Source organism: Silene latifolia, chromosome Y (genome assembly GCF_048544455.1).
Source record: "Silene latifolia isolate original U9 population chromosome Y, ASM4854445v1, whole genome shotgun sequence".
In the NCBI taxonomy this organism is placed as follows: Eukaryota; Viridiplantae; Streptophyta; class Magnoliopsida; order Caryophyllales; family Caryophyllaceae; genus Silene; species Silene latifolia.
The window spans coordinates 275,363,366-275,377,024 of NC_133538.1; positions in this window are offsets into that span (position 1 = coordinate 275,363,366).

Consider the following 13,659-nt stretch of genomic DNA (forward strand, 5'->3'; position numbering starts at 1 on the left):
AAGAGGAAGTAGGCTACACGGTTTTGTCAAACCCTAATAGCCGAAATATTAAGATATAAAAACAAATTATATCTTATTATTATCTCTTTCCTAAAAGCCTTAAAAGATAATAAAGAATATTCTAAAATATAGAATATAATCTTTCCAAATATTATCTTTACTATAAATTCTAAGATTATGATAAGATTTCCTAAAACAAGAATATCTTTAACCATAGACAAATATATTAAGTAAGATATATAAGATATGTAAAGATATATTTATAGAATAAAATCTTTACCTAATATCCCTTAGGCAACACGAGATATCACGGCCCATAAGCCTCGCGAATCGTGCAAACCCTAGTCTTAACATATAATTAGAATTTAGGTTTTAAGAGAGGCTGTGTTGAAACCCTAATTAGTAGCAAAGTCCAACTCATAAGTTGATCCATTACAACTACTAATTAACGTTTAATACAAAGCCGGACTCCTCACTAAACCGGGATTTATTATATAAATACTTTCATTAAAACATTAAAATAAACTTTAAATAATTATAAAACAATTTTCGAAACAATTAAAAGTCGTGTGTAAAAACTCAGTACTTCAATGTTATAGTAGGAGAGCTATAACATTGACCTCTTTTACTAGTAATGTTATAGCTGCAAAGCTATAACTTTACCAATTCAAGAAACTCATTCTTAATTACCATTACGAGATAATCACCTATACTATTCTAATCTTCAAGAAGATCTTCGAGTACAGGCTACGTCATCATCCAAGCTTGATTAATCTTTAGACGGACTTCGTCTTCACATAATACTTGAATGGATCTCGAACCATTTGATCTTGATTGAAGGCTTGAACGTTTCATGCAATTGTCATAATCTTCTACGTAGCTCGTAATAGGTTAATTCTAAAGCACTTAACAAACGATTACAAGCAACAAGTATATAGAAAGTAAATCACCTTGACATCATCAAAATATAAACATATAAGCTATATGGTTCAACAGGACTGTTTTCGGATAACTGGTAATAAAATTTGCGTCTAATAATATTAGACTTTGAGATTAATGAAAATATACCTAGCCATTTTTATAAATTTTTTCACTTCAGTTACTCTTGTATACGACATAAAGTGGTCTTACATGAGAACAACAAAAGTATTTATGTATTCGTCATTTAGATGGCTAAAGGGTTGGTCTCACATGTAAGACCCTCTCAAAGAAGTGTTTGAACACTCGTTTCGAGTGATATGTAGTGACCTAGTGGGTTGGGTGGAGGATGACTTACTTGAAACATTAGTGATCATGTTGACACCCTTCTGAGCACCAAGTTCCTTTAACTTGTTTCATGTACCTAATAATAGCAAGCTTTTGATGTGCTATTTTTGTTCTTTAGGGCTACGCTGTCTTAGTCAAAGCTTCCTCATGGTGACTAATACAATGAAGCGACGATAATATCTGAAGCAATCAAAAAACATGTCCAATAAATTAAAAACAGGAAAAAAGGGAAAACTATGAATTAAATAAGGTCCTATGTGCATGCAATAAGATTATATGTTCATAAAATAAGATTATATGTGCATTAAAACGTTCTTCAGTTACGTCAGTTGGTTATATTATTATACTAATTATTGTTGGTTAAGGACATTAATTTAAAGTTAAACCCGTTCCCATCATAAGGGAAAGAGTTTAGGGTTCTAATCCAACCCTAAACCCTTTCTCGTCCTAAATTTCAGGACATTATTCCCGTAGTTTTAATCACGTCCCCTAAAAAGGGTTCACTCTTCCCCTCTAGGGTGTCTTTTTGTCTTTTTGTCGTTTAAATGATAATAAGGGAAAGGTTTTAGGGTTGGATTCGGCGGGTTTGCATAGCGGTCCGCTTAATCCAACCCTAAACCCTTTCCCGTCCTAAATTTTAAGACACTATTCCCCCATTGTTTGTCCCAATAATAATGGTTAGGGTTTTGGGTGCAATAGACTTATTAATGCATGAAGTAGCTTTGTAGATGCATTAAAAAGCAATATATGTGCATTAAACAACTGCGTACATGCATGAAATAAGATTATATGTGCATGAAATAAGGTTCTATGTGCATTAAAAAGTTCTTCAGTTGCGTCAGTTGGTTATATTATGATACTAATTTCTGTTGGTTAAGAACATTAATTTTAAGTTAAATCCGCTCCGATAATAAAGGAAAGGGTTTAATGCTCGATCAAAGCCGCCTAATCTAACCCTAAACCTTTTCCCGTCCTAAAAGATACCAGAATGATCAACAATAACAATTCGGAGAGGAAAAGTATACTAAAATCTCTTCCTTGTGCTGCCTAATTTTTCACAACATTTTCATGCTTAAATAAAACGGAGTAATATATACCTAAAACTTCATTATCTTCCATTATAAAATGCCCTTTTGCTTGATTATTGTGTGTAGATTCTGTAACACCCTCATTTATCTAAGAGCCTTAACTAGGCCTTCCTAGATAAGTGAGACTTTTACCATCTCGGAATGTCCGAGGTAGTGAATAAAAGAGTTTAGCAAATCAAAGCAATTCAAAAAAATTAAACTTAAATGTCTTATATGTAACACCCCCATACACCAAGGTGCCTTACAAAGACCACTTAATGCATGAAAATGCTACCATCTCGGTTACCCGAGGCTATATATATCAAATTGACCATAAAAGAAATACTTAAATAAATGAGTTTAAGTGATTACATAACCAAAATCCCAAAACTGTAAAGTAAAAAACATCTGTTCCAAAATATCAAACCAACTGAAAAGAAATATAAATTCAAGACACAGCGGAAGACTCAAAGGACACGTGGTGACTCCATCCCAGCTATCCCTCGCGCAATCCATCTCATACCTGCTCAATAACTGCTCACCATCCCCGAATGGATCACCACAGTTTTTAAAACAATTAATGGGGTCAGTTACTGATTACACAATTCAAGATAAGCAAGATATTAATACATACGATCATCCAACTCCGTCACATCTCGACACACCTGACTACACACTAAAGTGTGTAGCCCTACCAGAATATCCATCGTAACAGATATTCCACACTGCCAGTGGGGGCCCGCGTCCATTCCCACCAAATCCCTACTCATCCACTCCGAGCAAAAACACAAGTTCCTTTATGTGCACCTCCCCTTGTGACAGGAACCACAAGGGGAAAATCAAGGGCGTGAAGTCACTCCCGCAAGTGACTCCACTCAACGGAGGACGCGCCTCGCGAACCACAGACAAACACATCCAACCAATTATAAAACGACAATTACCAATTACAATACCAATATGATAAAGATCAACAACATCACAACCATCACCAATCAACAATCAAATACAATGTAATCAATAACCGAGTAGGGAAACCCTACTTGGAAAGGCAAATCACCAATATCGTAACAATCAGCTATTTAAAACTGCTCCTCTACGAAACCACCTCCTATAATCACACAATCATATAATTACTATCTTACAATCACCACACTCCCAAAATCCCCCAAAATACCCAATTAGGGTTTCAACCAAAAACAATAAAACGACATAAAAATCATACTAGAATCTTACCCACGATGCGACGGTCTCAACGGCGTAAAGAACACAACGATCCGACGACTCTAGCCCTTAGGATTTGATAGCAATGGGAGAAGGAAAGTTACCAAGTTTTTCTCTTGTGTAAATAGTTTAGGAAATAGTGAAAAGTAAAAAGGAATTGATAAAATAACTTTATATAGCCTCCTCACGTTGCTATCAAAACCCGGCGAAATAACCCGTAAAACTGACTTACTCGATCGAGTAAGTCACTTACTCGATCGAGTGCCCCCTACTCAATCGAGTACTCATCAGAAAGTACACTGTTTCGAAACCAAAACTCACTTACTCGATAGAGTAAGCCTTACTCGATAGAGTACCCAACAGTACCGAAAACTGTAGTATTACAGTCTTACCTCCTTAAAAATGAACTTCGTCCCTGAAGTTCAAACGAACATACTAACTCAACCACGACAAAACAACGCAACAAAAATTCAAAACAAAACCCCAACCACAACTCATACCGACTTAAAACAACCACTAACTGTACAAAAACTAGCATAAAACCATACAAAAACCTTATGCGATCATCTCCTATCTCCCTAAAAGAAACATGGTTACGTCCCCGTAACCACACATACTTGATCAAAAAGAGATGGATACTGCTCCCTCATAACCTCTTCCGCCTCCCAAGTAGATTCCTCAACCTCATGATTACATCATAGGACCTTAAGCAACACCGTTTCCCCGGACCTAGTTTTCCGAACCTTGTGATCAAGAATCCGTTTTGGCACCTCAAGATAAGACAAGGATTCATCCAACTCGATGGTCTCCACCTCTAGCACATGGGAAAGATCACTCACATACTTCCGTAACTGAGACACATGAAACACATTATGCACTCGATCCAAAGCTGGTGGTAACGCTAACCGATAAGCAACCTCTCCCACATGATCCAAAATCTCATATGGTCCTATGAACTTCTGGCTCAGCTTCCCTTTCTTACCAAACCTCATAACCCCATGCATAGGAGATACTTTCAGAAGAACCTTTTCCCAAACCTGAAACTCTATGTCACGATGATGTAAGTCTGCATAACTCTTTTGTCGATCCTGGCCCGCTTTCATCTTTTGTCTAATCACCTTAACCTGTTCTATCATCTCTTGTACCATCTGTGGTCCTAAAACCACTGCCTCAGCTCTATCATCCTAGAAAATCGGACTCCTACACCTTCTCCCATAGAAAGCCTCAAACGGTGCCATCCCAATACTCGTATGGTAGCTGATGTTGTAATAAAACTCGATCAAATCCAACCTATCTTCCCAGCTACCACCAAACTCCATCACAAAAGCTCGCAACATATCCTCCAAAGTCTTGATAGTTCTCTCTGTCCGTCCATCTGTTACAGGATGAAAAGCAGTACTCATCTTTAAGGTAGTTCCCATCATCTCCTGTAACTCTTGCCAAAACCGAGAAATAAACCTCGCATCTCGATCTGACACAATGTCCTTAGGAACTCCATATAATCTCACCACATATTTCCTGTACCCATTAGCCAACTGAACCTTACTCCATGTATCTTTAATTGGAATAAAGTGAGCTGACTTAGTCAGACGATCCACTATCACCCATATCATGTTATTACCCTACTGGCTCCTCGATAAATCCACTATAAAGTTCATGGAGATAGACTCCCACTTCCACTCAAGTACCTTAAGAGATTGAATCTTACCTTATGGTCGTCGCTGCTCTCCCTTAACCCTCTGACATGTGAAACATCGAGCCACGAACTCAGCTGTTTCTCTTTTCATGCCAGGCCACCAGAAAGTTTTCTTCAAATCTCTATACAGCTGGTCACCACCTGGATGTACTGAATACGATATGTAATAAGCCTCTGTCATGATCACCTTTTCCAACTCCTCATCGCTTGGCACACACCATCTCCTATCAAACCGAACACTCCCATCTGTATGAATAGAGAACCGAGAGACTGTCCCTTTCTCCACTCCAGCTCTCCACTCCAAAATCCTAGGATCAAGAGCTTACTTATGGCGAATATCATCATAAAGATCTGGCTCCACTGTCAAGTCTCCTCTAGCATCCCCTTTTTGTATCACATGTATCCCCATCTTACCCACCTCATTTCTCAACCTCATCAAAGACCATAGTTGTGCATAGGGAATGCACACTCTTCCTGCTCAACGCATCAGCCACAACGTTTCCTTTCCCTTCATGGTATATGATATTTATGTCATAGTCCCCTATAAGCTCCATCCACCTCCTCTGTCTCATGTTCAGCTCCTTTTGAGTAAAGATGTACTTTAAACTCTTATGATCTGAAAACACCTTAAAGTTTGCCCCATAAAGATAGTGCCTCCAAATCTTGAGAGCAAACACAACTGCACCCAACTCAAGATCATGTGTCGGATAGTTATCCTCATAAGGCTTCAATTGCCTAGAAGCATAGACAATGACTTTCCCATTCTGCATCAACACACAACCCAACCCGTTCTTCGAAGCATCTGTATATGGCTCAAAGTTCTCACACCCTTCAGGTAAAGCTAAGACTAGAGCTGTGGTCAAACGCTCCTTTACTGTTTGGAACGCCGTCTCATAACTTTTATCCCAATGAAACCTATTCTCTTTCCTCATCAACGCTGTCATAGGTTTGGCGATCTTTGTCACGAACCGACGATAGTACCCTGCCAAACCCAAGAAACTCCTGATCTCCGCCACATTCTTCGGTGTTTCCCACTTAGACACCACATATATCTTTGTTGGTGATGCATGTATTTCATATAAGGTTTTTACCTCCTTTTTACACGCATTTCTATACTATTTTACGTGGCATCTAGCTACAAATACCCCCGAATAGTCTACTTTGGTTTGTTTTGTGTAAATTGCAGGAATAGACCGAAGAGAAGATAAATCGAGCCTAAACTCGTTCCATTTGCATGCATTTATGGAGAATAAGGAATCGGAGCTTGAAGTCTATCACTTTGAGGTCGCGTGAGCTGGTTTCGGAAGGTGTCTTAGTGCCTAAACGTGCCAAAATAGCTCGATCGACTACTTTTCCAGTCGATCGAATGCTTTATTTCATGAAGATTGCACTATGGAGTAACATATCTACTCGATCGAGAAGGCATTACAAGGAGTTACTCGATCGAGTGGTTTATTTCCACTCGATCGAAGGGATTGCTACTTAATTACTCGATCGAGCGGTTTAGTTCCACTCGATCGAGTGGTTTGCTTTATATTTGTATTTTTCCGCCTATTTTCGTATGGGCTTTTGTAATTAAGCTTTGGATTAGGTTTTAGGGGGAGAATTTCGTGTGCTACTATAAGGGGTAGACTGCGTAACTCTTCCGCATTCACTTCTACTTCATCTTTTTCCACTGCTTCTTTCATTTTACTCTTCTACTACTATTTCTACTCGGATTCGGAATTGTAATCGGTATTATTACTCCCTTTATTTCTTAATCGTAATTGCTTCTTGAATTCTCCTTTTCTCTTATTGCTTTTATTATTGCCTTATTCGATCCCCCTGTTTTCATTATTAACATGTTTAATTTTCATTATGTATATATTATCGTTGTTGATTCGATAGTAATGTGTAGCTAATTCCCTATTGCTAAAGCTAGGGAATCCATGATTATGAAGGAAAAGTAATTGAATTATTAGGTTAATGCTTGTGTAGTCCTTGTTGTTAATCGCTGCACTTAAATGTATCTGTCTAATTGAGTTGACGCAATTAGGCATTTAAATCATAGTAAACCTTGACCTGGACCGGAAGTTTGGAAAGGGTGAGACCCGTAGCGAACATTAGGGCACCGTAGTGAGGGCGGAAGCTAAGCTATTTGTGCTTTAGGGCGAATTGAGACCGGAAGGAGATATTCACTGCCCCTTTGACCATACTTGCATTGACCTGAGACCTAGATTGCTTTATTGAATGATCATGGTGAACCGACTGTCTTAACTGCTTTTTCCTTGTCTGCTTAATCTTTATTCTCCTGCCTTTTTCTCTTTCTCATTCTCATTAGTCTAGAACAACTCGATTAAAACCTCCCAAATCGTTTATCGTGACGAACTTAGACAAAGTTGACATTTTCCCATCTCCCTGTGGAGATTGACCCGACTTCCCTAGCTATATTAGTTAGAGTCTGTTGTTATTTTTGATAGGTATACGACTGCCCTGTTAAATTTTGGCGCCGTTGTCGGGGAGGTGGCGCAATTTTGTTGCTTAATTTAAGTTTGTCTTTCGTCTAAGGGAATTTATTCCTTGAGACTGATCTCATTTTTACAAAGTTTTTGATTAGTTGCAGGATATCTTTTCTAGAAAGAGAACATTTTCATACCTGTTCCAGTCTGTAAATTCTATATGCCAGGATGCCGAATATAGCTAGCCATTCAGAGCCTAATGTGGATTCGCTTCCAAAAGGTTTCTTACTACCCACTACTGAGTCGGGAACTTTTGGAATCCACCCATATTACATACAGCTGGTCGAGAGAAATCTCTTCAGGGGGTACATGAGGAAGATTCGTGCAGGCATATATAGCTATTTACAGAGTATTGCTCTACCATTCCTCTTGATGCTGGGGTGACACAGGATAAAGTGAAGGGAGTTCTTTTTCCCTACTCTTTAGCTGATGATGCCCGGGAATGGTTGAGAGATTTAGATAGGGAAGCAGCCGGTGTGACCGACTGGAGTTCTCTTGCTTTGGCCTTTTACAGGCGATATTTTCCACCGCAGCGCACTAATGCGTTGAGAGCTCATATTACTTCATTTGAGCAATTGCCTACCAAAGACTTGGATGGGGCATGGACTACGTGAAAGAAGCTCGTCCATTCTGTGCCTCATCACGGCTTCAAGCGCTGGTTCCTATGTACCCAATTTTACAACGGGTTATATCGAAATCAGAGAGCTATCCTTGATAGTGTAGTGATGCGATCCCGCTAAGTGTTCTCAAATTAAGATGTGGTCGTTGGTCACGGTCGAATCAAAACACAATTTATAGCTCCACAAACAACTCTACAATTAGTAAAGAGGCAAGTAAAGGTCGGATCCCAAGGGACGGGAGTTGAAATGAGATTTCTATTGTAACTAGTGGTGTCTAAGGGGTGTCACAAATTGGGTTGATGTAAAAGGTTACTAAACTAAAATAGCAATGAAAATAAACAAGCAAGATGAATTAAAGGGGTGTAAACAATTGATTAAAGGCACTAGGGTGTCATGGGATCATAGGGGAATCATGGGATATGATCATACAAACATGTTCTCAAATTATAAGCAAGAAATTATTGTTGTGATGGATTGAGTTGGGTTATATCTTACAATCCTAGGAAAGTTTGGGTCCCGGAGCCGAATCGATTAGATTGTACAACACCTACAAGTCGACTTAATCTTCCCTACTCAACAACATGCATGGTCTAATGAGACTCGAGTTGGGTTATATCTTACAAGTCTCATTGAAAAGATAGGAGATGATAGTAAATGCAAGGATTCATAGGCTTAGCATTTCATCAAATATAACATGTGCATGAGTTGAGATCAAAACAAGCAAGCAAATAAAACATGAAAGCATATTAATTTAAGCATGAATCATTCCCCATGTTGGTTTCCCCTAATCACCCATTAACCCTAGCTAAGAGACTACTCACTCATTATCATGTTGATCATGCTAGCAAGGTTGTCAATCATACCAACAATATGAAACATGATGAATAAATGAAAGTAATTAACAATAATTAAAAAAGGGATTAAGAGATTATACCTACTAATGATTCCAATAACAAAGCAATAATAATAGAAGTACTTGAATGCTTGATTGAGAGGTTGTCAATCTTCCAACAATAACCCAAATAATCTTCAATTTCCCAAAATAAAGGATGAACAAAAGAGAGATTAAAGAACTAAAACTTGGATTAAAACTTGATTAATACTTGATTACAATATTAAAGAGAGATTTGATTGATATTAACTACACTAATTATTGATAAGAAGAACATGCTCCTCTAATTAGACTAATGGGGTATTTATAGTGGAATTTAGGGAGGATGCATTAGGGTTAACTAAGGGCTAAACTAGTAATTACACTTTTTAAGTTGAGCAAGGAGGAGCCGATATTTTCTGAGAGAAGGGCTTCTTTCTTCGTAGCTTGGAGCAGACAATCCGTGCTGTGCTAGAATCCGGGCGGAATAGGGTCGGGATGGGCGGATTCTGGCGTTGGAATCCGAGCGGATTGAGGGGAATCCGAGCGGATTGTGGCAAAGCCGCTCGGATTGTGCTGCTGCGGGACGGACGGATTGGTGACAATCCGTTCGGATTGTCAGTCAGCAACAAATCTTCTTCTTTTCTTCCCTTTTCTTCATAAATTCCTTGGGGATTTCCTTCGGGACTCAAGGATCCTTTCTCAACATTGCTCTTCTACTATAATATGTACAAAGGCCTTCTAATCTTGTCTCTCCTTGATGCTTGGTCATTGAATTCGATCAATTTAGTCTCGTTTTGCCATGAAAATGCAAGATTCTTACTCCTTTCCTACCAAGGGATCAAAATCTCAAAGAATATGCAAAACAAGGAACTAAAGATAAGAAATGACCCAAATAAGAACTAAAAAGCATGGGAACAAGGCTAATTCGGGGGCTAAATATGCGCCAATTATGGTCACATCAAATATCCCCAAACCGAACCTTTGCTCGTCCCGAGTAAAGAGGTGACAAAGACTAGGACCAATACTAACCTATCCTAATAATATAGCCAATATGAGACAATTAGCGGGTCTCACTCCGCCCCTTCAACTCACAACAAGACAACCATGAGGTAGGATGCCTTCTTGCAAGGCAAGGTGGGTCTTGCCAAATTGGCGACACATCCAAACTTTAAGCACACAAAAACACATAATGGATGCATCTACAAAAAGAATAGCCACTCCTTCATCAAGTGGCGGAGGCACTAAAGAGGAACAAATTTAAGAGCATGTAATCCTTCACAAATACTAGTTCAACAAATTACTGAGTCTAAGAGGATGGCACTAAATCACCTCCAAATGGTGTTAAACTAGACTACTTTCGTCCTCAATTTCCAAATGCTTTCGTCAAGAGCGATCGGATGGTGGTGGAATGATGATCCCTATGATGCTAGTAGCATATAACATGACAAGTCTCGAATTCTCTACAAAAGTAAAGGTCATGGATCGTCCCAAGCTCGACCAAGTGGCTTGACAAAAGGCTTTTTGGGAATGAAATGCTCAAATCTTTATTCACAACGGGTGGATATGACTAGTATTCAAAATTGTCCTCATTTCACTTTCACATTTCAAAAATTTAAGATGGGGTTTGTCCCTTCCGGGCTAGTGTCCTTTGCTTTCGCCAATCGCTTATTAGGCAACCGGTTAACCTCTAGACAATAGATTTTCGGGGTGATAGTCACTCTGTCTCTGGGCGGCCGAATTCACAACCGTATGGGGGCCCAATTCAATGGATCCCACACCAAAGCACATCGAAGTGGTACGCCTCCATCAAAACAACTTAACTTTCTCAACTTTCAACAATTCATAACATTTGAGGTTTCCTTGGCATTACATTACTTCCACATGACAAAATTTCTTTGAAATGAGCACTTCAAGCTTATTGATAGAAAATATTTTTGGGTTGCCTTACCACAAGGTCAAACAAGGTCACCTAGACAAGTTAACCAAGTCCACATCGCATCACGGGGTTGGATAGGTGACTCACATGCAAACCCTTGACTAGGCCTTGGGTCATGGGTCAAAAGACACTAGTATGACACTATCTAGGGTGTTTTACAACCATTCTAGTAGGCAAAGTCGTAAGTTGAACAAGTATTTGTAATGGCTTAGTTGCTCTTGTCAAAGTTCCTAAATAGGCATTTTTCAAAACATTTCTAACATGCAACTACATGCCATGATGCAACTAATATAAACATCCTAATGCAAGTGATTCTATCAACTAATATGACATATAAACTAAGTGCAAGTCCTAAATTCACATTGTTATACCGCATCAATCAAAATAAAGCCACATAGTCATTAACATAAAGAGGAAAAAGGAGATTGGAAAGATCATACCATGCGGTCTTCAATATCCTCATGTCTCGGATGTGGCGTAGTCAATCAATGTGAACAAGGATAGAACAAACACAATATATACAAGACAATATATACAAGACTACAAAAGGAAATTAACATGTTTTTGGGTTTTCAATTTTCAAATTTTTATGATTTTTGAAATTTTTCAATTTTTTTGGATTTTTGAATAAGAGTTAAATGTTAGAATTCCCATCCCCACACTAATATGGGCATTGTCCTCAATGACCAAAATGATGGAAATTATGCAAAGATGATGCATGATTTCTATACTAAATGCAATCTATACTAAGCTACACTACATGATGCATGGTTTTTGTTATGACGGAGAGGACAATTTAGATTACCTCCCGTTGTGTATGCATTAACTTCCCCAAACCAAGTGAGACACTATTGCTAATGTCCAAGGATGGGTATAGTTCATGCACACACTATGCTATGCATGAAACTAATTTGTCATTTTGGATTTTGAAAACGGGAACAATAGAATGAGAACACCTCAATGGTACCGAGGTGTGAGTCCTCTAATGGGGCTAGGACTACTTCAACAATGATCAAAATGAAATAAAATACAAAGAGAGAAATAGACAAACCATGAGAGGGTAGGAGTCTCCAAGGCTTGCTAATCTTCCATCATGCTATCACCATCACTTCCCTCATGAGAAGTGGTCACATTACCACTTTCCTTGTCATTTGCTTCTTCACTTTCTTCCTCATCTTCCTCATCATCATCTTCACCATCCTTTTCTTCTTCACTTGCTTCTTCCTCAATATTATCATCAACTTCTTCATCATTTCCAACAACCTCATTGTCACCCAAAACGACCCTAGATGCACCCGGAAATAAGGCTTCTTTATCCGCCCAACTAGGAAAAGGTCATGATGGATCAAGTAGTCCTTGCCTAGCTAAATATAGGAGGGGTGGATATTGAGCCAAGTAGGCATTTTTCCGATCTTCATAGGCTTGCTTGTGCATTGCTTGCATGAGAAGAGTCACATAGTCATTCCCAACTTCAACTCCTTCCGGTTTGAACTCTTCATACTTAAAGGGGTAAGGTGGTATGACAATGGAAGAGGAGGGCATTTCAAGATCACCCTTTTGTTGTTGAATGATATACTCGGCCTGTTTGGAAAGGGGAAGTAGATAATTGGTCCGGTGGACGCTTAGACGGCAAATCTTCGAAGGCAAGGTGAACGATCTAGCTTCACTAGTGAGCCATCCATACTTAGTGTCAAGGGGGTTATGGGCAACCCACTTGAACTTGTGAATCATAGTATGCATATCAACAAGATGGCTACCCTCCTTTGCTTTGTACTTGTTATCCTTATTGAAGTTAGGATCAAAGTGCTTAGCTAGGAGTGTGACTAGGCCGCCATTGACAATAACGGTCGTGCCCTTCTTCCCACAATCAATGTTGAGCCATCTATCTACCAAGAGCCTCAAAGAATTGTAAGGCTTGGTGTGTACTCTTCCGATATTCAAAGCCGATTCAAGGAGAATAAAATCAAGTCTTGTGAAATGGTTGGTATCTTTCCTAGCAATTATGGTGTTACCCACGACCTTGTGCCATACTCTTATGCCCGGATGGTGGACCAAAAGAGCACGACTCGCATGAAAATCCTCAAATTTCTTCCCGGAGATTGCCTCCCAAAGAGGTTCGGGGTCATACTTTCCATAATTCTTAAAATAACTCGGTTCATCACTAAGACCCAAAATTTCACCCAATTCCCTAAAGGTAATGCGTCTACTAACATTAGCTAGAGGAAACTCGAGATTCTCCCTATTCTCAACTTTGGTGACTTTCAAAGAACTTAAAAATTCCAAGGTAAGGGAGGGGTATGTCAATTCCCTTGTTTCAAACAATTTCTTCAACCCCATGGCATTGAAAAAGGCTTTTGTTTGCTCAAGAACACCCAATTTTTCTAAGGTATCTTCACATATGAATTTGGTGGATTGTAATGACTTCATAGCAAACTTGACAAAGGTATTTCTATGGGTATCGGAAATAAAAGTTACCTCCGG